Genomic DNA, 26,639 nt, shown 5'->3' on the forward strand with positions numbered 1-26,639 from the left:
ATGGTGTGAACAGCAAAGGGCCCGACCATCATTAATCAACATGCTTGGGCTGCTCTTGAATGAAGCGCCCAGACATACATACATACACACACACACACACACACACACTCCGAAAGCGGAAAGGACTATTCCTGTATCCTGCGAGCGCACTGAAGCAAAACGGAGCGAATCGTAAGGTTGAGTGAGTCTGGAAAGCAACAACTTTAAGGCAGCAGGAAACACGAATTGTTATTTTTGTGGGGCGAAACACGAGAGAGGTCTGTTGTATGTGCCTTTCGAATATTTTCATTACAAATGGCAATAATAACACCTTTTTCAAAACGAAACATACCAGGCGCCTCCATTACAATTTTTGTTTTTATAAGTTGCTCTTCAATTCAAAGTTCTAGGTTTGACTAGTTTTTAAGGAAAAGAAGAAAAACGTGGCCTTTACAATATGATATCTCTTGAGCGTGGAAGCAATAACTTTGTTGTAGAATTGCATGGAGACGCCCAATAATTTTGTAAAATTGCATGGAGACGCCCAGTACGCTTTAAGCGGTTTGTACTAAAAAGTGTTTCAACAATATGAAAATGCTCTCCCAGCTGAATGTAACCGCATATCAGTGATTTAAAATCTTCAAAAACTCTTTCCACCCCAAAGTTTGTTTTTTCAGTAAAAACAAGAAAATAAAAAGAAAGTCCTATATCAGTTTTCACTCACTGCGCTCTATCTGCTCCCTGCTCGTAATAGCTAGCCATACGTCAAACTGTCGAGGTCAGCAAAAGCAAAACAAATGCACGCAGCAAGCAATACACACAAACAACGATTCAAATCCATTTCCCTACGATCAGAGTATTCCGGCTCACCAGCACAGCGTCCATCATTCTTATCACGCAACGGGCTTCACTCACGCCACAGCCTCACTCGCAGCGTGAGAGTGAGATGAATCAAGCCCGGCCTACCCTCACCCCATTCGCACACGACACAAACATTCATCCCAACGCCAACGCCTGCCAAAACGCTTGGCGATCAAAACAATGCTGTTTCCCCCCCGTTTGGCAACAGCATCATTCGAGCAGTTTGCGTGCCGCTTGGTGTGTTGGTGCGCTACGCAAACGCTCCGAATGGAAGACAACGGAACGCTGTGGACAGGGAGCGATGGGACTGTTAACGCGCTCCTTTATGATAACGCTTCACCAGGTGGCAAAAAGAGATTTCATCTCAACGGAGAGGATGTAATGAATTGGAGTGTGTGTGTATGTGCAACATCGTGCTTTGCCACTCTCGACCCGCTCTCTTTATCACGCTCACGCATTATCTCGTGGAAAAAAGTGATTTTACCTTTGTTTGTCCATACACGGTGAACGTATGCACGGTGCAAAAGCTTAGACCGTCGGGAGCGACGTTTCGGCAACAGAGCAACAAATTCGCTCACCCAATCGCTCTCCCACTTTCACTCTCCCGCTCTGTCTCTCTGCCTCTCTCTCAGCGATTCCAGATTTTCGCCCGAGTCGGCTCCATCAAGTGGTGGGCTCATGGTGTGCTTCGCGCGGTTAGGCTTAGTTTCAGGATCGACGCTGAGATAGAACGACCCATCGGAGGCGTTCGGAGTCGGAGCTGTTCGCATAACGCAGCCGTCTGGCCGTCAAAACCGTGGTGCACAGCTTGTGCGCGGAGTGAAGGTGGAGGGCGCAAGTGTCGCGGGCAACAAGGGGAAGTAAGAGAAGAAAGCGGAAAACAGTGAACCCGTTTGCCAGCCAGTGCAAAGGTGTGTAAAACCTGCTAATGGTTTAAACCGTTGCCCGATTGTGCTTGTCGGCCGAAGGTCTGCAACATTTTCCCGTCCGTCCGTTCCAACGCAACATCCTACCACGCCGAACAGCAGGCGTGGCGGCTGAAGCTAACTGTCGGAGCGCCCGGAAACTAGCCCTTCTAGGTCACTGAAATTAGGGAATTAGGTACGCACGGCTGTAAAACGCGTCTGAGTGTGGCCGTTTCCCTCTACGCCAGTTTAGCAGGAAACGACCTTAACGTTCGTACTCGTTTGGCACGTTAGTGCGAGGGGGGAACATTCGTTCAAGCGCGCCCTAGTGCATGGAAAATTGTGTCCAGGCAGAAAGGTGTCCGATTCTACCAGCTGTCTGTGTATGTGTGTGTGTTTGAAAATGTGAAAGTTGTGTGCGTTATCATTCGTGCTGTGCTGTGTCGGTTGACTTCACCCAGGAGGGTCCCAGGAATGGGACGGTGCTGGGTACGCTGCAAATTTTAATCCCGTCACAAATCCCCCAAAGAACTCGAGAGGCACACGGCTGACAGGTTAACTAGGGTGGACAAGACAAGCAGATTATACACTTTTTGCGTACACATTTCGGAGGAGGGAGTTTGGGCACAAGTTTCTTCATTGTTAAGCAGATGCCTAGTTCATAAAATGAACTTTTAATAAGGAAGTACGTGTTTAGTTAAATAGAAAACTAAATTCAAATCTCGAACCATTCAATTATACACTTACACACACTTGCACACACAAAGTCACACTAACCCACCCACTCTAAACGCTCTCCCCAAAAGGGGGGGGGGATGGAGGGCAGTAATAGTACTCAACCTTGTCCCTGAAGAAACTCCTCCCTGAAGACACCCTTACACACCCGTTCCCTTTTTCCCGAGGCTTGACCCGAGCTTCATCGCTTTTCAGTCTTATCGGCTTACCATTACTAGCAACCGTAGCCAAAATGGGAAAGCTACTACCTACCTGTGCGGGACGGGGGTCCGGAGCGATATCAGCATCGTAAAAAAGAATAGTCAATGTACCGCCACAGCAGCAAACGCGTGGCGTCGCTGTCCACGGGGACACAGTTCCGCCGTTCCCCTGTAACGGCTTGATATCGCGCTAAAAAGGGGGAAAAAGGGGGAGTTTGCTTTCCTTCTGCCAGCTTATCGTACACACGTATCTTAGCTCAAGGATGTGGAGTGAAATGTGAAAGGAAATTAGTTCGTTCGTTTTTGGGGTGTAAATTGCTGAAAAATAATGTAATTTTGCTGCGTGTGACGATGGGAACGGGTGCAGTACACAAGTGAACCAACGGCCAGCCAGCAGCACGAGCTTTAATTTGGATAAAGTTTCATAAACGGAAAGCAAAAAACCTACCCCTTTTACCGTGTTCTTCACTTCCAACGCCGTGCGCCATTGTTTCCGTTCAAAAGTTTCCGTTCGCGTGTTTAATTTTACCTCTGCCTTGCAGTGTACAGTTACTGGTGCGTGAAAGTCCCTTCGCAGAGCGTGCTCTGTTAGTGGTTTGGGTTTGGTGCAAGGTGCGAGGTGTTTCAGCAGCTGTCTATAGAACTCCAGTCCAACCGTAGGCTTGAAAAAAACCCCCCCGTTTCGACCGCTCCTTTCCAGCGCCGTCTTCGTCAGCATCGTCAGCCAGAGGTTACACCGATAAGCGAGGTAAGTCAATCCAATGGGGTGATACTTTAACCCATCCCTAACCCCTGTTTGTGTGTGTGTGCATAGGGTGGTGATGGTGAAAAGCTCACACGTTCAAGGATGCACCGAAGGTCCCGTGTGCCCGTGTGCGGTTACAGTCAGCTATCTATAAATAGATGGCACGCTGAAGCATGTATGGAAGTCGTATCGTTAGTACCACGGATTGCACACATGTGTGTGTGTTTGAGGAGGTGAAAAGAGAAAAGGATAGAGAGAGAGAGAGAGAGAGAGAGAGAGAGAGAGAGAGAGCAAGAGCTCCCCAAAGCTACACTACCTGTGGACTGTGCCGGAGTTTTTTCGCGTAGTTTAAAGTTCCCACAGGCACAAGTATAACGCACCAACGCGCGGTTGCTACATGGAGCTCACACTATGAAATGTACTGATTTAACTTACAGGGTCATATACGTATGTTTCTGTGAGCCATAATGGCATGTAACATACATTATTTATTCCAATTGTATTTGTTTCAAAAACCATGCAGCAACAAAAAAAACCAACATGAAAAGCAATGAAAGCAATCATAGCTCAAGTGTAGATTTTTATCCATTTTACGACCCACCCACACCCACGCAAGCACAGAGGTGTTCTCCCACGTCGGATCCCACTCTCCCACAATTTGCACATACGACGTTCGACGGGGATTTGTTTCGCCAAACCGTTCGTCTCCGAGATATGGCATGGGTTGGTTTTTCCTCCATTGCTCCCATCCGTCACGAGACTGAGCTCTCTCTCTCTCTCTGTCTCTCTCTCTCTCTCTCTCTCTCTCTCTCACACACACACACACACACAAACACTCTCTCTCTCTCTTTCTCTCTTTTTTATCATTCATATCCACCTCGGAAACTCTCACCGTGGGGTGAAATGTAATCATCTCGCCGTCTTCTTGGTGTGTATCTGCTTGCGACCCGTTACGATGATGTTAGTAACGACGCGCCCCGACGGTATAGCTTCCTTCCGAGTTCCGAACGCGCGCGTGGAGGATGCGCCTGATGTTACACGCACACACACACACACACACATGCTCGGTGTGTTGGTACGCGTCTCGCGTAACACTTGTATTGGTGCCATCCCGTTATCAGTTCAGATCCACCCACAAACGCCTAGGGGCTGTCCGTGCGTTTGCTTGTGCGTGTTTGTGTGCGAGTGTGTCTTCCCTTTCTTGAGAAGGGAACGCTCAAGAGTGCTTTTTTGTTGTTGTTGCTGCTGCTGCTGCTGCTGCTACGAGTGATGGTGGTGGTGGTGGGGATGATGGTGATATTGGCTAGCAACTTCCCAAGGGATGTAAGAAACATCGCACACGAAAGGCAGAGGGGACAAGTGCCAGAGACAGTGGCAAGAAATTGTCTTCCCTCCTTTGCACATCGTCGCCGTGTTACAACCGAGCACGAGGGCACATCGATCGGATGAGATGGATTTTTCTTTTCAACTCACATACAAACACACACAAAATCGGGAAACACACTTGCATGCAAAATCGCTTCTCTGAGTGGAAGCATCAGTGAAGCAAAAAGAAAAAAGAAAATGTAGCAAAAACAAACTATCATTATTGTGCTTTATTTTACCATTTCTCATCATCATCGCCGCTTCGGCGAAAGTCACCATAAATCCCAATGCCCCCCCCCCCCCCTTCACACTCTGCCACTAATTCGATTTTGAAGTACTCTCGAGCGATTACAATGAACAGTTTCACCCTCGAAAAAGTGGCAATACGCTCATTCGGGCCTCTTCCTCCCAACCGTTGGGGTTTGGTTTCCTGCCTTCCTTGAACGGGGCCAACGGTGGAAATTAAGCTGTACTTCTCCCTGCTGCCTGTTTCCGTTGGTGCAACTGTTTCCGATTCCACTCCGTGGACGTTCCCTTTGCCACGTTCTGTGATTTGCGCTGGGCAGGTTGAATGTTAAAATGTAAAATTCCACTTTTCGTGCCGTGGACGGCGTTGCAGTCGCGTAGTTAATGATCGTTAGATAATGGGCACATCATTAAATCACGCCGCGGAAAATAGTGGAAAATGCACAGCACGATAGCGTGGAATGGCACGAACAATTTTTAACACTAGTTTTCTGTCACAGCACACGCAAAGGGCTGTGTGTTTGTGTGTGTGGTGTGATGAATATTTCTATTTTATTTTCCCCCCTTTCATGGGATTGCTGGAATGAGATGCCGTGCATGCCAAAGTGCGCTTTTATGATGCTCTTTTTCTTGTTGATTGCATCAGGAATCATAGAAGATTTTGTAAAAATAAAATAGTTAAAATCACTGTCAGAGATTTGCTTTTGTTACGCTTTGGATCAATTTTCCATTGGCATTCGTAGTGCTGAACATAAGTATTGAGTATTTAGCCGGTCTCATGGTACAGTCGTCAACTCTTACGACTTAACAACATGCCCGTCATGGGTTCAAGCCCCAAATAGACCGTGCCGCCATACGTAGGACTGACTATCCTACTATGGGGGGAAATCAATAAGTCAGTAAAAGCCAACCCCACAAGTGGGTTGGCAGGCCTTGACCGGCATCGGTTGTTGAGCCAAAGAAAAAAAAAATTCAAAAAGATTGCGTTTCTTAATGGAGTTCCATTTTTCAGTTAATGTAAATTAAGCTGTATGCTTAAACGAAATTGTACAATTATTATTTTAAAATGTCCTATCCTATCAAAAACATACACTTTTCATCATCTGAAACTACTCCATAACATCCAAAGAAACACATAATACCGACTGTTCTTGCAAACTCATTTTCAGCGCGTTAAACTGGTTACTTTTCCCTACGTAATCACTTCAAAAGAGAATCTATTTTTGACCTCCTTTACCCTGCTCCACTATCCAGCGCATCATGCACTTGAAACCATCATTATGCTCAACGGGCTCGAGCTTTCGCACTTCGGGTTCCCCAACCCCGAAGGTCCGAGAATAGAGGGAATGGGAAAAATTAAATTAAAAAACGTAGCACCTTTGCTGCTCCACACAACCCCCGGGATACAACGCACTCCCGCACCAAAAGCCGGTAAAGCCTGGGTGTTTATGATCGTTTCATAACCTACCGCTCACGAACCGCTACCGCTACCTCGAAACGCCATAATCAATTGTCACCTTTGGAGCGTTCATTTTTTTTCTCTCTCTCTCTCTCGCTCTTTACTTTGTTTTTCTTTACGACCACAGTGTCGTCGGTGGAATCCATCCACCTGCCCCGGCATGCCTGCGAGCAATGAACGCGAGCGTTTCCGGTTATGATGACGGTAGAACACACACACACACACACACACACACACAGGTTGTTGTGGCAGAACACACCTAAGGACTGCGTGCTTTCATTTTCTGCACGTGAGGCAAAGAAGGAAATGTGTTTCCCGTTTGCCTTCGTTAGCCAGTTTCATCTCGTTACGGTTTGGGCGAAGCTCTTATTATGCTCGAACGCAACAAATTCGTCTCGTTGCACGACGCAAGACGCTGTTGCTTGCCTAACAGTTCGCCATCTGCGTACTACGCAGGGCAAATAATTCTTCGACCCTCTGCAAAGCAACACGTCCCTCCCGTCGGTGGTTGTTGTGTTTGATGCAGCTAGACCAAACAACCACACACACGGACAAAACGGACGAACCGACACAGTCCAAGGGCACAGACGTCGGCACAGTGAGATGCGATGGCTCCGGGGTGGGAAAGTTTATTATTTAACCACCACCACTACTGGCAGCAGCAACGATCCCTTTTTGGTAAGCGGTAGGCCACACAAATAGGACGATTCAATTCTTCGCTGAAATGGTTCCAAAAAAACGCCACAAAAAGAGACACACACAAAAATGAAACAACTCCTCTCCCCCAAATGCTACACCCTACATCTCGCAAGCCGAAAGCTTTTCCGGCACAAAACGTTGCGGTTGCGCCTGCCAAACAATATGCTGTTGCGTTTGTGTCTTTGGCCGTTCGCTGTAGGAATAACTTGCTGGCTCGGTTTGCCAGCCAATCCAACCGTCGGAAGCATCATGGCACCTCATCTAGGCCAATAGTGCGATTATCTTATCGCGCCCAATATAGCGCGACGAGCGGTAAGCGGATGGGGAGTGTGTCTGCAAATGTAACAGTTTATACGCGACATCGTGGAATCGTTGCGGGACGGGCAGGTGAAGGGTGGCACATGGTGGGCGGTGTGCCCTGTCTAGTATGGACGTGTCGGTGCCATGTGCCGCTCGCTGATAAATGGCGTTGTTTTTCGAGACAATCTGTCTCCTGTTTTGCCGGGTTCATTCCCACGCCCGGGGAATGTGGGCTCTGCGCGCGAGTTGGCAGAACAGGGGCGGCCACGAGGCGGGAACTGGTGGGTTGATAAAATCTCTGCCACCCAACACGCTGGTGCCGTGTTGGTTTTTAAGCGTCAGCAAGATGTTGTGGTGCCTGCACGGTGTTCCAGCTCGCTTCCAGCTCCTTAAGGCCGTTCCGTTCCGCTTCCCGGATTGTATCGATTAGAGTGGCACTGTTTGTGTGAGTGTGTGTGTGTGTGTTTGTTTTCTTTTGCTTTTTTGCTTCTTTATTATCATCGTTGAGAGAACGGCAAATTGCAATTGCTGGTCGTATGACGATGGTGTAACGCTGTAAATGTCACAAAGCGTTACCACAGACGATGCGTACCGTTCGGTTTTCTTGAGCCTCGCTCTTTCTGGATCGATGAGAACGCATTTTATGTGTGTGTGTGTCTATGAGTTGTACGCGGTATCATATGAATTATGAACAAAATTGATTTACCTCTGCGCGTATTATAAGCCATAGCTATGATTGTACCTTTCAACCGTAATGGTCAAGTGTAATAAAAAATAGTGATTTATTGTTTCAATAAAAAAAAAACATTTAATGGCATTCTTGGTAGAAACGATCAATAACGGTTAACAATTTTAAAACGAATCTCACACGTTACATCGTTTCTTTTAAGGCGATTGTACAGTATAAATTGTACAAACTTAGTAACAAATATAAGTGCTTACTGCAAAATAATCTGTTTGAACAATAAAAAGATATCTTGTTTCATAAAACGCCTAAATGTATGCATTTTGCACGGCATTGTAACTTTCTTAAGGCTGTATCTGTGTTTTTGTCTTTTGCTCCATTTGATCCATTGAATTTATATCTCTATTGCATTAAATAATCCTACCCAAACATCATTCATGCCATGAAAACTTATTCTTCCTTACGGATTGTTTTTTTCGGAATAAATCCTACTTCAAATCAATACAGTGTTTCATCCCTCCCTGAACGCTTTAACAGGATACTTAACCGGACTTTTCCGGGATTAATCTCGCATCCACTTCCACCCAGCCCTGCCGGGAAAATTTTCCCAAACTAATATTTTATCCCTCCCCCCACCCCTTGCATACTGAAGGATCTGCCATCCTCGCCGCTCGAAAGTACGCAGGAGCCGCCCCGCTTAATGAACCTTCCAAGCATTGCCGCTTTGTTACGGCTTCAGCTTCTAGCACCATTGCCATGAACACGAACCGAGTCTGCGGTGGCCGTCGCTTCGGGTAACCATGTGACCTTTTAACGATTCAATTTATTTGCTTCTCATAAAAACCTGCCGATACGCACCGGAACGATCCAATCAACCGTTATCAATCCCGACGCTACGAGCGAAAGGGGATCCACCTATCCCGACGAGGGCGTGGGGCGAAACACGGGTACAAAGGGCAAAAGACGGACAGCTTGGCGGTTGGGTAGTGTGGTAAAGTAGCAGAAGAGAATAAAAAATGGAAGACAAAAAACGAGGAAAATATTTTCCCCGGGCTTCATTGCGGGGCTCGATTTTCCGTGCGGGACATCAGAGCGCAAGGGACGCGCGACGCGAACCCCCATAAACAATGAGCCCGCAAATGGGTGTATGTGAAACGGGCCACATATGAGGCAGGGGACGGTATAACACACGACGGGTAAGGGGATGATAAGTCAAATGGAAAACCGTCTGCAAAATGGGGCCCGGGAAGCGCCACGGCTCGAAGGCTCATTCATGGTAGCTTAATGGAATATTCTAAGTGATTGACGTCATAAACTGACGAGAAGATTCTTCTATCCTCCTTGTTACTCAGGCTTCCTTCCGCCGTTATCGAATGCTGCCCATCGACCGTGAGTGGCTGTTGGCAGAAGGTTGAAAAAATATTCATTTTTGTTTTAAAGCTAATAACACTCAATATCGATCTGATTGGTAAGTGATACGAGAATCGCAACAAATTTAAGCAACATAAAATGATAATAACAACTGGTTTAGCGTGTCTAAATTGAATCAGGCACACGATCAAAGCTCTCGTTGTGGGCTTGTTTTAACAAGCGGAGTAAAAATAATAAAATAGCCATGTTAAAGTGCCCTTTTCAAGACAAAACAAATTAACTTGCGTCATACCCATAACAACGTCGTTTACTGTTTCAAATTGCATACATTACGGCGCTACGGTGTCGTGCAGATTGCATATTATCATAGCAAACTTATGAGCGTAGTGGGGTATGCAACCTGCGCGGCATAACGTCTTCGTTAGTTGACGCTCTTAGTGAAGCCTTCAAAGTGTTTTGCATACAATATGAAGAGATCCACTTTATGTAGTAGTTTCATGAGCTACGTGTAACACCTGTTTTCTCATGTAGTTTCTTTGATAAATTCAACACAAAATATTCAAAAGCAAGTTCATGCTTAAAATCGTTTGACGTTTGATTGCTTAGTAACGTTACTTTTTCGGTAGTTACTTTTTGTGCCTGTACTCTTATATAATTGAAAATGCGATCACATTAATCTACACAACAAAAAGTAAACTGCAAGACACACGAGCAGGTAATGATGTTTACATTTCATTCGGTGCCTGCTACCTGCTTCAGCACTGCTTGCCGATACACCTGTACCTACTCGATGGAACAATTCCAAGATGCTCCAAGATATCTCTATTTGCACGGCGACCACCGACACAGCGGCACCGGTTCCAAACGACGCGCAAGAAACTCGTTAGTGTTCCATTCGCTTCCATGGCTCCTCGGTTCCAACTTTCGAATCACGCGACGAACGAGTATATCCTCCGGAATCCCCCTCCGTCGTATCGATAGCGAGTGCCAAGCGCAACAACCTATCAAATAGTAAAGCAATACGAAATCGAATACTACACAAAAGGGGAAAGAAACACCCCACACATGGGCAAACCTGCCGAGCAACAGATACCTCTCTTGTTCGGTTTTATACACAGGCAACGTTCACGTCAGTCGACTGGCCAACCTTCATACGAGGCATCTGGGACTCGTCCACTTTCGGCACTTCATTTCCTGCCATTTTACTGCACCAGCTAGAGCCGGTGCCCACCGTTGCACCACCGTGGTCAATCATAAATCGTCTGTCGCTCGGTTGCTTTCTAACCCAGCACGTTACATTGTGATAATTCCGTCCTTCCGTCCAGTGGTGGGTCGGTTGCAATATTTGCTTCATTTCCGAGTGCTTTCTTCGCTTGCTCGTTCCAGTCAACCAAACGCCACCGTGCGCAACAATGCCCACCAAAGAATGGAATCTTCTCCTCTCCGCGTCATTTCGACCGAGGGTATGTTCCGTGTGTGTTCGTGAGTGTTGGAGAGCGGATGTTACATGCCAGCCCGGAAGCAAACACCAATCACCGAAAGGCACTGACCTGGATGAGAATAACATGTACGAGATACGACGGCATTATCCAAACTATCATCCCACCGTTGTGTTGTGCCCTCTCGTGACGTTGCTATTTGGGTTAACAACACTATCGTTCTGTCGGCGGCTATCGTGCAGCAGGGTTAAAGCAGAGCACTCCCGTAGAAAGCATTTCGATGTATCCTTTGAACGTTCAGCCTTTTTAGTAGTATCTTATACTTCTACTGCCGGTAGCGAGGGGCCCGCGAAGATGGGGCGGAACTCTCAGGGTGCAAATAAACAGATTTGCAACTAACTCGTCGCTTGCTCTTGCCTTTGACCCTTCCGGGCATGTGTATACGTGTGTGTATTTATATATACATGGTGAGGGACTGTATGAAGAAAGCACAATTGAGCTTTGTCCGGGCGCATCTACGAATTAAGTCTCTTGATGGTTTATCTATCCATTTCGCAATCCGTTTCGCCGGTCAAGATGAAAGGAAAAGCAATGTTTATGATTTATTAATTTGTTGTCTTAATCGCCTCCGTACCATACATACATATCACTTGCATCTACATGGTTGTTCTGTTTGCTGATAAAACATGACTTTTCAAACAATTCTCAGTGCTTTCGTTCTGGGTTCTTCAAGCGCCATTTACCACACAGGCACTGATAGCGCCTAAAGATATGCAAAACCGCAAACAAAATGTGTATCAAATCGTCGTTAGTTAAAACGTTAGACGAACAATTGTCTACGCCTCGCGTTTAATAATGTACTCCGCAATCTTACGGTTATGGATCATGTAACGTCTTGAAGGAAAAATTGGCTTTAATAGTAAAGAATAAAACAACGTGTTTTTGTTAAGAATAGTTTTTAATCTATCGACTTGCTTCTTACTTTTTGAATAATGAATAATAAAGGGTCCCGTTGGCTCAGTATTTATTCAAATACATTTTGTCACTATTCTGTTACCTTCAATTGTCTAGATCTTTACCTAATCACAAGCAATAAATTGCTCCTCGAAACAGTCTTCCAACGATGTTGCGTCCCTTTTACAAACCCCGCATCGATATTCTAACCGACCGATGTGCTTTTATAGATAAATCTTTATTACGATTTCCATCTGTTCGAAGCACTTCTCCCGATGGCCTAGCGCCATCGGTTAATTGTATTGAAATCGCCTTGCTACACCCCCTTCCACCACCATCGTAATAGTACCATCATAAAACGCATCGATTCGACCACTGTCACCACGCGCAAAACGATCAGTCAATAAATTTTCTCACTTGTCAGTTTTACAACTCTTTCGTGATTTGGATGGTAAGACACGGAACACGGCTTCGACCCGGGAGCCACTATTCCTTCGCTGGAGTGGATTTTTATTGCCCGCTTTATCCTCTTGGCTCGTGGGTCTAGAACACGGGGGGTCTAAGAAGAAAAAAAAACACGCAATCATTTAAAGTGAATCTTGCCGTGATGATAACAGTTTTACAATTCCACTCCCGAGCCCAGCGCAAAGTACGCGGACTATGTTTTTCCTTTTGCCCCAATAGAACCGGAATTCAATTTTCAAGCTCACCGCTCGTTTTAAAATATAATAAACCAATAAGTAATCAATCAAGCACGGAGCGCGGAGTGAGGCCTGCGTTGGTGCGCATCCGCCAAAACGAAATCACTTACCGCTTGAGCGCGTTTAAAAAATGATACCGTTGGTGGCAACAACGGCAAACAACGGACTCTTGGGTATCATTAATTTTCCAACTCGATTTCAAGGAAGGTGCAAGAAACGGGGCAGGTGGAAGAGCCGGGATTGTTCATTTCGAGAGCGTTCCCCACGTTGCCCGGAGGAGGCGGGTATTTCGGTGGGCTCGGAGAATGATTTTCTAAATTATTCACATCAAATGAAGCTGTACTGCTGGATCCCGCTGGCCACCGTAAACAGGCGGGCAGTGGAGCATCTTGCGAAAGTGCTTCCAGTGAAACGGAAACCACCAGCATGCGGCCCCCGTATGCATGTCGATCAAATATTTACGGGACCTCGATGGAACATCGGTGGAGGAGGGAAGGTTCGTGGTGTGTGTGTGTGGTTTCCCTTTCATCTGAAAGGTAGGGCAAGCACCGGGAAAGCTTGGGCAAAAGTAGAACCTTACGTATCCTAAGTAAACAAGGCTCCAGTTAACGCGTCTTGGGCAGTTAAAGCTCTTGGTTCTTAATGAAGTAACTTACACCAATTCCATCCACTGACTGAGACCAACCGTTGGGCGGAGAGGGTTGCAAATGGGTACACTTTATGCACGGGTCACTGCACTCGGACCGATATCGATGGCAAGTGAAGCACAACCCCATCCGATACGTGATGCTGTCCGTGTTCGTATACTGTGAGCTGAGGGCGCACTGTTAAGAATCGATCGTGTTTGGGGAGAGAAAACAAATGTCTAAATTGAACAACTCGTACCGAATACGTAATATCCTAAATGGAAACCAGCCGCGTCCTCCCCATTTCTTCGTATGCGCGCTTCCGATGGGGCTGAGAAATTCAATCAGATCGAATGATACTCCAGCAAGCTGTGGATGCCGAAACAGAAGCGAACCCGTGTCGGCCGCTTCTTGTCTTATTTTTCATTCTGACAAATTTCCATCCCACTGCATGAATTCGTTTCGACGTCGATCCCTGTTCAGCGATTGGCAATCACAGGTTCGTGGCTTACAAATTGATGAAGCCTTCCACAATCGAACCCAGGAAGTCCAGACACACCAGACGATGCCACAGCCGCCCCGCCGAGATCGACCTTCGTCGGGTGACAATTGATGGGTCCGTTTCTTTAAAAAATAAAAATAAAAAAACCGATCCACTGTTTTGCAAACCGAGCGGGGCGAAAAAGTTCTTTCCAATCGAGATGGAGTTTTTGTTGGTGATTTCCTTACCACCTTCAGCTTTCAAATAATCTCTGTACACCATTTTTCAAACATTGACATTCGTGGCTGCTTGGTGCGCCCGGCGAAAAAGTTCTCTCTCACATCCTTCCTGCGCTGTTTGTTTTCTTTCCATTTCCATTTCCGTACCATTTGTGTGTCTGTGTGCGTGCGTGTATGTGTGTGTGCATTTCACTTTCACTCCCATCGCTGCAGCACCAACCCAGCACAAAGGCACACAGTTTGATTTGGATGTATCGGTGTCTTCTTTGCGCGTTTTCTTCTATCGCAATCTTCTGCACTCCTTCGCGTGGAATTGCTAAGTGTGTTCTGTGCTTGAGCTTTGCAAAACTTCCGTGCCATTGAACCTCGGGTATGCCCGGCTGGAGTCGGCTGGGAGGAAGTCCGATGGGAAGGAATGGGAAAATTGACACTAGACACTCGTTCGATTTTGTACCAATTTGGCATGGCAGGGCGAAAACCCCTCACCAGCCAGCGCCCAGCCAATCGATACCAACTTTCAACGGGATCGCACCCGGAATCGACCCGGAATCGACCCGGAATCAGGGAAGCCCGCGAGAAGTAGTTTCCACTTGACTGGGTTTTTCCTCCGTTTCCACTGCATAGGGGAGGGAGCCAACAAGGCGGAAGAGCGCAACAGCAGGGAAAACGCTCACCAGAAGCCTTAAAAGTTTTTCCTCCATTTCCGTGCATTCTCTGTGCTGGAATGGTTTCTGCACGAAGCGGAGCAACAAAAATCGAATGAGAAAACGTCCGTTTCTTTTTGCCTGGTCTGTCATGTTTTCCCTTGGTGAGTTAGGATGTGATCACCACGTCCGAAGCCCACTTCATTTGCCACTTGACATGAAGCGTTGTGATTTTACTTTCTTGGATTGGCCTTTGTTTTTACGATAATGATCGGTCAATCGGCACCGCTGGCACCGGCTCGAGAGTGGTTCCTACGCTTGGCATCAATTGGTTTTATGGTGATCGAAAGGAAGACAGAGAGAGAGAGAGAGCGAATTATCCGTCGACAGTTATGGTGATGATTCGGTTGAAGAAAGGCAATCATCAACGGGGTAAACGAGATGAAACAAGCAACAGTCGTTTCGATCGCACGGATTTTTTTCGAAACAGTTTCAATTAATCTTTGAACCTTTAAGCTGTATGGTGATTGAACAGGATTTAATTACCATAGGTTAAAATAAAAATTAAAACAAAGCTAGACATAACTGCCCGAGTTGGCCGAGATAATACAGAAATCAAAAACTAATCGCTACCCTTTCTGCTAGCCACCTTGCGTCGGTAGCATTATCGTGCTCACTTGCACTATGGAATTTGCTGCCCCGCTCTTTAATCCCGGTAAAGCTCCCTGTCCTTGTAAAGCGACCATGGTTGCGTGCCAGGCACCGATACTTACCCATGTACGGAATCAATTTCATGCCATTAAACATTTAATCAACAAACCCCAAACGAGCCTCCGCGTACTTCCGCTGCCCTGTCCCTGTACTTTCACCACCGACTGGAATGCCAAACACACTGCCACGATCAGGGCAGTTGTTGCGTGGTCTAAAACCCCACCAAAAAAAACCCTCCCTCCGCCTTTTTTCCCCGATGCGCTTCCTAAATGGAAAACGCTTGTTAGTGGTAAACACGAGCGAGTGGGAAATTCCAATCGTCAAGGAAGTGACCGACCGAGTCGATTGGCATTTTCATAGGTAAAGTGTTGTTAGCGGGGTTGGCTCACTTTTACACGTTTCAAATCGCTTTTCCGACCAATTACTCATTCATCGACAGATGATGTAGGGCAGTGGGTTTCTTTTGTTGATGCCACACCTTTTTATTCGAACAGCGTTAACGTTTGATGTGGGTAAAACAGGGTAAATTTATGTGCTTTTCCACTACTGGTATTATTAAACCTTTTTATCGACATAAAACGGCAACTAACTTCAAACTAGCGTCACTCGAAACAAAACAAGGTCAATTTAAACAATACTTTTACACTTCACTCGGGTCACAATCATGCAGGGCTTTGGCAGGCAGGATAATCAGACGGGAGATTAAACTTTCATGTACCTTGCTCGCCTCACAAACCCGATGACTGCCATAATCCACGTCAGCCAGCTGATGAGCTGGATGAAAATTAATTTTCTCCAGTCGTACCAAAACTACCACCAGCTTGCTTTCGTTCACATTCATGTCGGTTTATTGATCCATCTGAAAAGAAAGAAAAAGTATTTTTCTTGCACAAACAAAACTTCTGTAAAAAAACCACCCACGAAACATTCACGACGGGATGTACAAACAAAATCTTATCTTAAATCATAAGCAAAGCCGCCCTAATCCCACCACCTTCTCGTCAGTGCTCTGATAGTAGCGCTTAAGTTTTGCCCAGCTTTACCACCACTTCAAATAACCATTCCCGAAATGTGCACTATTAGCTGCAACATGGGCAAACAAAAACAACATTAAACTTCAGCGCTCGATGTCGAACTGTGTGCGGGTGACTAGCGGGTAGTACACGGTACGGTGTGTAAAAACTACGAACCGAAGCAAGGCAGCGCCAAACAACTTTCCCCGGTTTTTCCTGTCGCGCAAGTGTCGCGCGCTGCATCTCAACTTCATCACTACGCGTTCATCACGGTCGTGTTTTAGTGAGGCTAACACTGTGGAATAGTTTTTTGCTTGTTTTCTTTACCAACTGCCAGCACCAACTTTGGACTGATTTGCACCTTAGCGAGGCGAGAAAGAGGGCATGCATTTTTTTTTTTTCATCCGTTATTTTGTTTGTTTTCGCTTTGCTTTTTGCAAAGCGACACCCGTGCTAGTGGCAGCTGGTGGATGAAGGAAAGTTTTAATGGTGTGTACAAAATAAAATTAACTTCATGATTTGCCTCCGTTTGTTATGCTAAGTTGGAGACAGCTTTTATCGTGCCTGCCTCTTGCTACGTGATGCGTCGAAAAAGAATGTTTATTTAAAAAAAAATCGCAATCTTTTTCATGTGTACGGGAAAATATACTATAAAGATTTGTTTTTTTTCAATATTAGTAAGGACATTACATAAATTGTGTAACGGCTGTAATACTTTCTCACCAACAAAATCTTTTTAATTCACATGATCCTCTATTATCCTTGCTTGATTCTATCAACAGCCAATTGTCTCCTATACCTCTCGTCTGCGCCTCGCAAAAGAGCAGATTTCATTATAATTAACAATCTTTCCCGAGTACTATCATTGGCTGACGTCAGAGCAGATTACACTCGAGATAGGCTTTGTGCTAGGCTTAAACGTTGACTTCTTCCTTTCTTTCTTTTTTTTTTTGTCTATCCTATCGTACCGACCCGATCGGAAACTGTATTCTACGAGAAGGCCTTGCCCACCCTTTTACCAAACCTCGTCCAAAAGCCCTACCAGCTCTTAATTATATCACAATTCCGGCAAGAATCGGGCTGGCAGCTGATCGCCGGCGGTCGACTAACCTCAAGCCAGCCGTAGTGACGCACGGCCACTTGCCTTGCCGGGCGAAATCTCTGGCCCTGGGTGTCTCCCGGGTGCAATATAAGCATCTTCGACCGAACCGCTTCATACATGTGCTTGTGTTCCATCGCACTGTGCCCTACCCCTGTGCTTGTCGAAGCTTTTAATGAGCTTTTACGATGTGCCAACTGGGAGTACACTGGAACCGGCGCGCGTTACATTACACACTCCAGCGCAATGGTGTGTCCCTGTGTAGAGTTTCCGTGCAGGCCACGGTTTGCCGGAACTGTTCCAATTTCCGCCACGATAATGGCCGTGTGATGTTCGCGACGCTTTTATCTCGGTCACATTTTAACCTCGGCTTATCGGATACACTCGTGAGCCTCGGTAAGATGAAAAGTGACACACCATTTCTCTTCTCCATTACGGTCCATTCGCCTTTGGTGTGCCTTAAGAATGGAATGGTTGGGAGTATTAATAAGCAGGTTATGTTTGAAGATTAATTTTAAGTTAATGCCGAAGGGAAATACGCCTGAATGTATGCAATGTTTGTGTGACAAATTGGCGTTATAATGATGCTAGCGAGAGCTTTTTGGCTATTAACTACATTGATTGCTAAATTCTAATATAAATATGTCATTCTGATAAAATGATTTCATCGCTAAGGAACATCGTTTAACAGGAAACAACGGAACAACTAAAAGATTCCAATGAAAACAAAAAAAAACATCCACCCCTTGTAATCATCCTTTGTCACAGACATTCCCCTTTCGAACGTACTGTTCAGAGAAATAAAGAAAACGAGCTGACTTTTTAACAATCGCGCTCGCTTCCTTACGATGATCCAGCTACGATAATGACGATATGGGTATCGTTTCGTGCTTCTACGAAAGCGACACCGAGTCGACAAAATTGAGCGATCATCATCTCTTGCCTTGGCACGAGCAGACAAAGATAACGTGAAGCAGCCTTTCTTCAATGGGCAGTGTGCGATATCAAGGTTCATAAATCATCAATGCGACCAAAAGTCGCCACCCATCGTCACACACACACGCCCAAACGGGTGAGGCTCGTTCACATGTGTAGCTTCCGTTTTCTTGCAACTCACATCACTTTTTTAAGGGGCTCTCTTTTCGGTTGTCTCTGTGCCGGATTACACGAAAAACTGTCAAAAAAATATCTTTTTTCTTCTGGGATGAAAACCCCCACATTCTCTAGGCATACAGCTTCAAAGACTCTGTCCGGGGGTCCGTGTATATTTTCTGTCAACTCACAGGGCTGCATGTGTCATGTCAAAACTTTCATCATAAAACCCAAAACTCCGGACCGTGTGTACACCAACCAATCTTCCCGCTGATAATACAAGCTCAGCTAAAATTTGGAAAGGAAGAAACGCTTTCATTCACCTGCTGTGGACACCATCACCTGCTGCTGATGCTGCGTTAGATGATAAGCGGGCAAGCTCACATACAAACAAACAAAAAATCACATAATATTCTGCAAACGCAAGCATCCGGTCAGCGTGTGACAGGGCACGGGGCGTGTGCATTTTTATGAGAAAGGATTCCACATCCTTATCATCCTTAATTTTTCTCCTCCGAAAAGGCATTATTCGCTTGTCACGAAGGCGATCCTTTGTGCTGTCCTAGCCGGGCACAAAGCTGCCCCCCCCCCTCCACTCCCCATATCGGATCCTTTGCTGGGATGAAATGTTTCACATCAGATCATTACCTATTCATTTTTTTACATCTTGATCGCCTCTTGCCAACATTTCCCTTATTTGCTTGCGTAATGATTTGTGGATTTTTCTTTATCGTGTTGAAATTTCAAATAATTTGCTGTCTCCGAAAAAATAACCACAGCTTGACATCGGTTTTTGCCAGTGCCATTCCTATTTTACTTTCGGCACATTCTGTTACGGTCAGCTAATACTTGTACAGTGTGTTTGCTCGGTAGAAAAAAAGGGCACAAAATCAGTCGCAAAGCACCGGCAGAAACACAACCATCAATCAACCGATACAAATATAAAACACCAATACAAACGGTCGCTACACAAGCAAGCAGCCCGTGTACAAAAAGCACTTTAAAAGTCAACCAGCATATATTTTCATACCCTCAACCGGCAAAACTTGGTGACAACGGGGCTACCAGTGGGTTGCAAGGACAACCCCACCGAGCCAAGTGGATCGCTGCCATAGAGAGTGAAATCATCCCTGCTTCTGCTGTTCCTCCCTATTGGTGGGGCGGACTCCCTATTAGCCAGCTTATGAGAGAGCATTAAAAAAGGAGGCGAAGGTCGGTGTCGGGGAAAAAAAAGTGCACGGCACAGCACATAAAAAAGAGAACACACCACCAACACGTCCACCAGCAGGGCGACGGCTCAACGCGCTCGTGGGAATAGGCATTGCCGGGGTGAGACAAAACAGTACCATCGGCCCATTATTTCCACAGGGTGTGCCAGAGTGTTGCAAGCAACAAACAGATAATGTAATTGTTTTTCTCTAATTCCTTTCAGAATATAGTTTACAATAGAAATATCTCCACAAACATATATAAAATTATTGTACTGTTTAGATATTTTCCACGCCTCGGAAGCACCCGTTGCGAGAAGCACCAAACACCGCCGGTCACGCCTCAAGCCTCAGAGCAGCAGTATGATTCACGCTCTGGTGATGGCCTGAGCTACCCGGGCTGAGCCCGCAGGGATAAGGCTTTCGTTTTATTTCCATTTATTTTCTTTTTTACTCTGCCTTTCACTTCCCGGTACGGGGTAGGAAATTATTACAGCGCACACCTTTATTTATTGCCAATTTGATGCTCTGACAGGCCGGCCGGACGGCGGTCCCGTAGCACCGTGATAGGTCACGCCTGGCTGATAGCGTGTCTTATTAAACCGTGGGACATGACGTATCCGAACCACGGCGGTAATAATAGCAGCTCCAGTCCATTCAGTATGACTGTGTGTGTCTGTATGTATGGTGGATTTCCACCAACAGGGAACAGGAAGCTAATATGCTACCCCAAGGATGAGTTACGTTCTTATCTTCGGTGTAGTATGAATCAGCGCCCCGTGTATGTCTGTATTGCACCATCAGCATGACCCTTCAACACTGCTGAACCGTACGCTTTGCGTGGTGTATCTTTAATCCTTTCTTTACAACTCCTTATTGAAAACACGACCCACAACCGCCCCCAGACACACACGCACATATACTACAAAGAAAGAGAGAGAGAGAGAGAGAGAGAGAGAGAGAGAGAGAAAGAGAGAGAGCTTAAAGACAGTACGGCTTGGAATTCGATTTGCATCTCATTGCTGGGGGGACACCGGATGAATGATACGGTTCGTCGATTCGTACTGCCGTGACAAGTTTCCCGGGGTTTTGTGTCCTTCTTACGCGGCATTACGATGCCCACTTAAAGAGTTCGCTCGCAAGATGTGCCATAAAAAAGGCGAAAAGGAAAGCCACGGGTCACGGCAGGGACGGGGGGTTCGAGGTGTGAACAATAAAGCAGTATCGTAGCATCAGACAACAACAGTAAAAACAAAAACAACCTCAGCTATAATCGTCTTGCGTGGAGAAGCCTTCCAGCCGCTTTGCATAATGTCACTCCACGGGACGGCCAAACGTCTTTGTTTGGCCGATTTCGCGGCACACCAACCGCAACACTTGGGCCCGCCTGGTAATGGCTCTATATCTATGCTAAGCGACCACCTCCCATTTCCCGGGATAACTTCTGTTGACATTTGTTTCACTTTTGTCTTTATGGGGGGCAAGTTTTGGCACCGCCGGCCAGTTGGTGCTAGGATGGGGGATGATATGTGGCTCGGCTGCGGATGCATAGGGAGAGGGCCCTTTCACGCACGCTACACTCCATTGTGGACTCTCTCCAAAAGGGTACCAGGAAGTAGGGGTAGCCAGTTCCGAAGAGAATTCATTTTATCTAATCTAGTCCCCGATCGTAACGAGCTGCTTTGCTGAATGCATAATGGGATGGATGAACCTTCGAACTAGAAGTTTGCGTGCTTCCTTTTTTGCAGTGCGGCGAAAGGTGGTACCATACTATCAACCGCCGAGGTGTAATGCGATTGGAAGTTTTCTAATTAGAAATATGTAAATCGTGCTACGTCCGGTGGGAACTTGACAGTTAGGTTTTTGTTTTCTCGGACTATTTCTGTTTCTTGTTTTGTGTTGTTTTTTTCCTATACAAAATTGCAAATCGCATTTTGTATGAATGCCTGTGCATGCTAACTGTTGGCTTTTATATGTTTGTGTTGATGAGTATGATTGCAAAATTGTTCATTTTATTTGATTAAAAGCTTTTACAAACTATTGATATCATTCAAATGGTATCCACATATAAGTCATCGAAATGTTCGCATGTATTCTTTATTTTCGTGTAATAAAACACCTCCATGAGCAGCTGTGATGAACGCCTCAAAGTATGCAACACTAGCCTAAAAGTATGCACCATTTGTAGCAAACTGCAACATAATAACGGTCACACTGAAACCAATGACGATAAGGATTTTAAATTTTATCCCCAATTTACTTCAACACTCAGCTCTCCCACATTTCCATTCATTGCACAAAGTGTGTTTCCACCAAAAAGGAAACGTATACAGTGTGCGCGTCAGGCCTCCCATTGGTACCTTTTCTGCTCTCGGCATTCATTCTCGTTAGTGCATGAGTTCCTCGGGCTAAATCTCATACATCACTGTCACGAGAGTGATTACGACATCAGTCCTGCAAATCCGCTTCCATTTTCACTGGCAGCGTTATTTGAATAGCATCGCACTGCTGGCCATCTGCTGCCCGCGTAACGCGTACGCAAAGATGTACAGCTCACCACTGTGAACACATGCTCCACACTCTGCTCCTGCTGCCTGCTGCTCCAATCATAGTTCGTCTTAATCAAGTGCAAAACACGCCCATGCACAGGTTGCATTTAGTGGGCAAAACCCGGTAGCAGAAAACGTGCGTCCAACTTCCATTCAAATTTGAAGCGATGCACTCAAACCTCGGCCGCTCTCGCCCTGCCCATCTTTTGCCAGCAATCCAGTATCACTACCAGAGCGTTTTATGTTCGGTCTCGAATCGCTTTTATACCCCCCCCCCCCTTCATGTGTTGGCACACAAATCACATGATGCGCACAGCAAACATTCCGTGTCGCCTGTTTCCCTTGTCGCCCCACGAAACCTGAGCCGAAACTGATCCCAAAGCATTAACAACCGGAACACGGCAAATGGTGTCCAAACTACCCTGCCCTGCGTGTGTGTGTGTGTGTGTGTGTTTGTGTCGAGTGCTCCAGAAAGCGTACATTTTGGCTACCCGTGGTAATGGTGAATGGGAACCATATGGGGGCCTCAGCGGAGGGAGAATAAAAAAAAAATACTGACGTATGTGTGTGCAAACTTGAAGTACACCTAAGTGCACAGTTTTTTGTCGCACCGGGAGCCATTTGGGCAATGTTGTCATGTACGACAAAGATTGACGTATGAGGTGAGCATAAAGCTTTCATGCAAATGCTATGTGGCCGAGGGTTTATCCATGCGCATGGAATGCAACACTGTAGGTGATAGAAAAGCCTCAGAAAGGGAGAGAAAGTGGACTGATGCAAGTAAGGAACGTCTGAAAAATAATAAGCTTGGCATGGAACACAGTCATTAGGGTTGCTGAAGCTGTAGCAAACTGACTGCATCATTAGAGAGTTGTTGCATTGAAATACCGTATGAACACTCACATCACAAGCACAGTGATTGCAGCTTGAAATTTCAAAATGAATGATCTTGTTTCTCTGTTCAAAATTGCCTACAGTTATGCAATTGACAATACAAATCCTGCTTCTTATGAAATTGTTCAACAGTCCATGATTTATTTCTGCATGAGCTATTTATAGGTAAGAGTGCAAAAGTAGTGCACGCCTGTCATTCAGCCGTCGCCATGGACAACCTAACTTTATTAACACCTTTCCGATTATTGGACACCTGCAGTCCAATTCGTTTCGAATCACAGTTCACAGCTGACCTTTCACTACTGAAAGCATTGCCCGTACGCCACACACGTTATGGCCAGTTAACACCAACATCAACCACCAACCGAAGAAGTACACCATTTTCAGATTGCCTTCTGCAGCATGTAATGCAATTTGTTACACCATTGCTGTTGACCCTCCCCTTGACCGGTCGTCCAGTTCGTTTGGTGCGTTTATTCGATTATCGATTTGCCACCCGTACGTCCGGGTCAGTGAAGTGCACAGTCGTGCCAACAAATGTGGCGTCCTGGTAATGATTTCCCTACTCGACAGCACTCTACAGGGCCCCACTCGGTGTAATGGAAATTAAAACGCAAAAGAAGAATACGCAGCCTTGCCTGCGTTTCTACCTTTCCACGGATTGGAGCGGCGATAATCAAATGAAATGTTCGTTTAACTTGATTTTCAATTTTTGAACGCTTTTGAACGAGCGATTTTTCCACGCCCTGGTGTTTCCGCTTTTTTTTTATTCAAACCATCGGTCCGATTTTCTTGCTGGAATTTCCTCCGATCGCGAACTTTTACCTTTGCGCGCTCCGTGGAAGCATTTACTTTTCGTCCCTTCGCAATGGAAGCAACGGTAATTGGATTTCATTCGTTTGCAGTGGAAACATAAAAGCCTTTCTGTTTCTGCCGCTGCACGGGCAATATTAAAATCTGCCCACGTTTGCGAGAGAAAACAGCACATTGCGCGCTCCACAGTACCGTGAAACTAATCAAAACGGTGTATGAATGGGTCGAACCGAACAGTGGCTAATGTGTTGGCTTAGTGCTAATTGAGATCTATAGTTTTCCCTTTCGGAATAATTATGCCGAGTTTAACGTGAACGAGTTTGGAGTTTTCTGATTGGAACCGGCAAACTAAAAATGAATATTTTTGCAGCCATAGAAAACAAAAAACGAATACAGTTGCAAATCTACCAAATGAAACTATCAAGTGAAGTGTTCCTTCACTCAGAAAGATGATAAAAAACTGCTAAACTAATTACGATTTGAAATATTTCGAATTGAAACCTTTCAGTCTAGTAAGACAACAAGTAATACTTATCACCCCTCTATGCTTTTTTCGAGTACTTCATTGTGTGAAATATATGACAACTTTGCACCATGAATCACTTCAAATCACCTGGAAAGCAAGGGGTACCTAATTACCAGACCAATTGTCGGTTGCTAAATTCATTCCGGGTTTGCTAATTAATTCTCGCATAAAAATTAGCTCAACAAATCACTAACAAGAATTCAATTATTCAATGTACAGGTGTCCCCCGAGATACGACTGTATTTGGGACCGAAAAAATGTCCCAAAGCAAGGCGTAAGTCGAAAAAGTCGTATGTCGAATATCTATGAATACTAAGTTTATAACCGAATTTGAAGAGTTGGAATTTATGATATCGTGTATTTTATTTAAAATAATGTTCGGTAATGTAATAATTATATTTTAAAAGCCGTACACAATATAGATATTCAAGATAGGGTAATTGTGGAATCTTTGGAAATGTGTGTATAACGATTATCAGCCCAGAAATTAAAAAATAATGCATCAATTTCTTGTCAATGACAACTTTCAACTGTCAAAATCAAAATCGTCGTATCTGCGAATCGTCGTAACTCGAGGGGGTCGTAACTCGGGGGACGCCTGTACCAGCATTCCTAGCCACTTTGTCGTTCCAATAATCAAACCGCCAGTGCTCAATGGCTCTTCGCTTTGTCATGACTGAGCATTGGCTGAGAGCAGCATCATAACAGTAACATGTAGTTTCATGTAAATCACTACCAGCATCTCATTTCAAGCTCGGTGCACCGTTCGCTTTAACCGTCCTTTAACCAGTGCGTGGTTCTCCACTCCAATAACGACTGGTGGTAAATGTTCCAACGGTGCAGTTGCATAATACTCCCGTCTTTCTCACCTTAGCCGCCCATCCCGACGCACCAGCCAATCCCGACGAACCTGACATTCATCCGACCAATGATAAATGGCTAAATCTGTTCGGTTCGTTTGGTATGTTGTTATCACGTACACTGCCACGCACAACTGGAATCGAAATTAGAGCCTACGCTGGAGCGGTCCCACGCACCGTTGCTTGTTTGGGTTTGGTGCGTGCCGCCCGTGCATGGCCCACAAAAGCCGCTGCAACCGTGTCGCCACTTTGCACAAATCGTTTGCTTTCCCGTGGCAGTAGAAGCAGTGGATTGTACTCCCATCCCAACCTGCAAGGCTCCACGGCGGCGGCTGTCGATGTTTGCAATTAAAATCAAGCTCACATCAAGCGTTCTAGCCAAAGGTTGTGCTGATCGCAAAAAGCCGCACACTGTACACCGTGTGTGGACGAAAGGGGCCGGGCGGTAGATTTGTGGCCTGTGTTTTGGCAATGTTTAACAGAACTTCGGGAAGAGTTGCTCGGTTTTGTGCCTCATCAAGCGAAAACCCGCTCCTGCCCGTGTGACCGTGGCATACACCTCTTCCACTGCCCGAGTCGGCCAAAAAGTTGGCATAATGAAAATGGGAACGTTGGAATCTTTCCAACATATTACAGTATTTCTTGATGTTTGCTGGCAATGACGTTTATATGGGTGAGTATGTGTGTGTGTGTGTGTGTGTGTGTGTGTGTGTGTGTGTGTGTGTGTAAGACACGGAACCAGTGAACCTGAGCTTCCACATCGTTTCACTCAAAGATCGCTCTTCTACTTTGGCAAACGTTCCGGTACAACTTTGTACCGCTGCTGTTCGAGTTTTTCATAAGAGTTGTGCTGCACTGCAAGAAAAAAAAAACTTGTATCTGTAATATAAAGCTGGGTCTCATTCTGGCTCGAGCTCGTTTAAGAACACTTCCTCCTTTCCAAGGCAACGTGACCGTTGGTGGCCCAGTTTAGCATCAACTTGAAACGTTTTCAAGACGCTACCAAGACGCCGCTGCCCGGCTGGAAACCGTCCGACGGGCGCACATTGGTGCTTTACGTTTTGATGAGCTTTTGCCGTAATAAATCTTCTGCTCAGTTTAAGTGAACTCAATTTCTCATTTAATCTGTTCTCGGCGCGGTCCCCGGACGCCGAGACTGGCAACCGACTGGGAAAATGGCACGAAACGGACAGGCAGGCTTTCTGGTTTCGCAATCAGATTTAATCATTTTCATAAATTC

The 26,639-nt window shown here is 45.7% G+C and overlaps 1 protein-coding gene across 3 annotated transcripts in view; it reads left to right on the top strand.

Moving 5' to 3' along the window:
- The first annotated feature begins 1,526 nt into the window (after nucleotides 1-1,526).
- LOC121590738 (Kv channel-interacting protein 1) overlaps nucleotides 1,527-26,639 on the top strand; it is a 32,230-nt gene continuing 7,117 nt past the window's right edge. For 2 of the 3 annotated variants that reach the window (XM_041910666.1, XM_041910668.1), the window contains exons 1-2: nucleotides 1,527-1,751; nucleotides 3,223-3,428. The gene's annotated coding sequence lies outside the window, so the exon portion shown is untranslated. The remainder of the gene's footprint in view (nucleotides 1,752-3,222; nucleotides 3,429-26,639) is intronic. The other variant, XM_041910667.1, reaches the window with a different exon arrangement.

The sequence above is a fragment of the Anopheles merus genome, chromosome 2R, assembly GCF_017562075.2.
Source record: "Anopheles merus strain MAF chromosome 2R, AmerM5.1, whole genome shotgun sequence".
In the NCBI taxonomy this organism is placed as follows: Eukaryota; Metazoa; Arthropoda; class Insecta; order Diptera; family Culicidae; genus Anopheles; species Anopheles merus.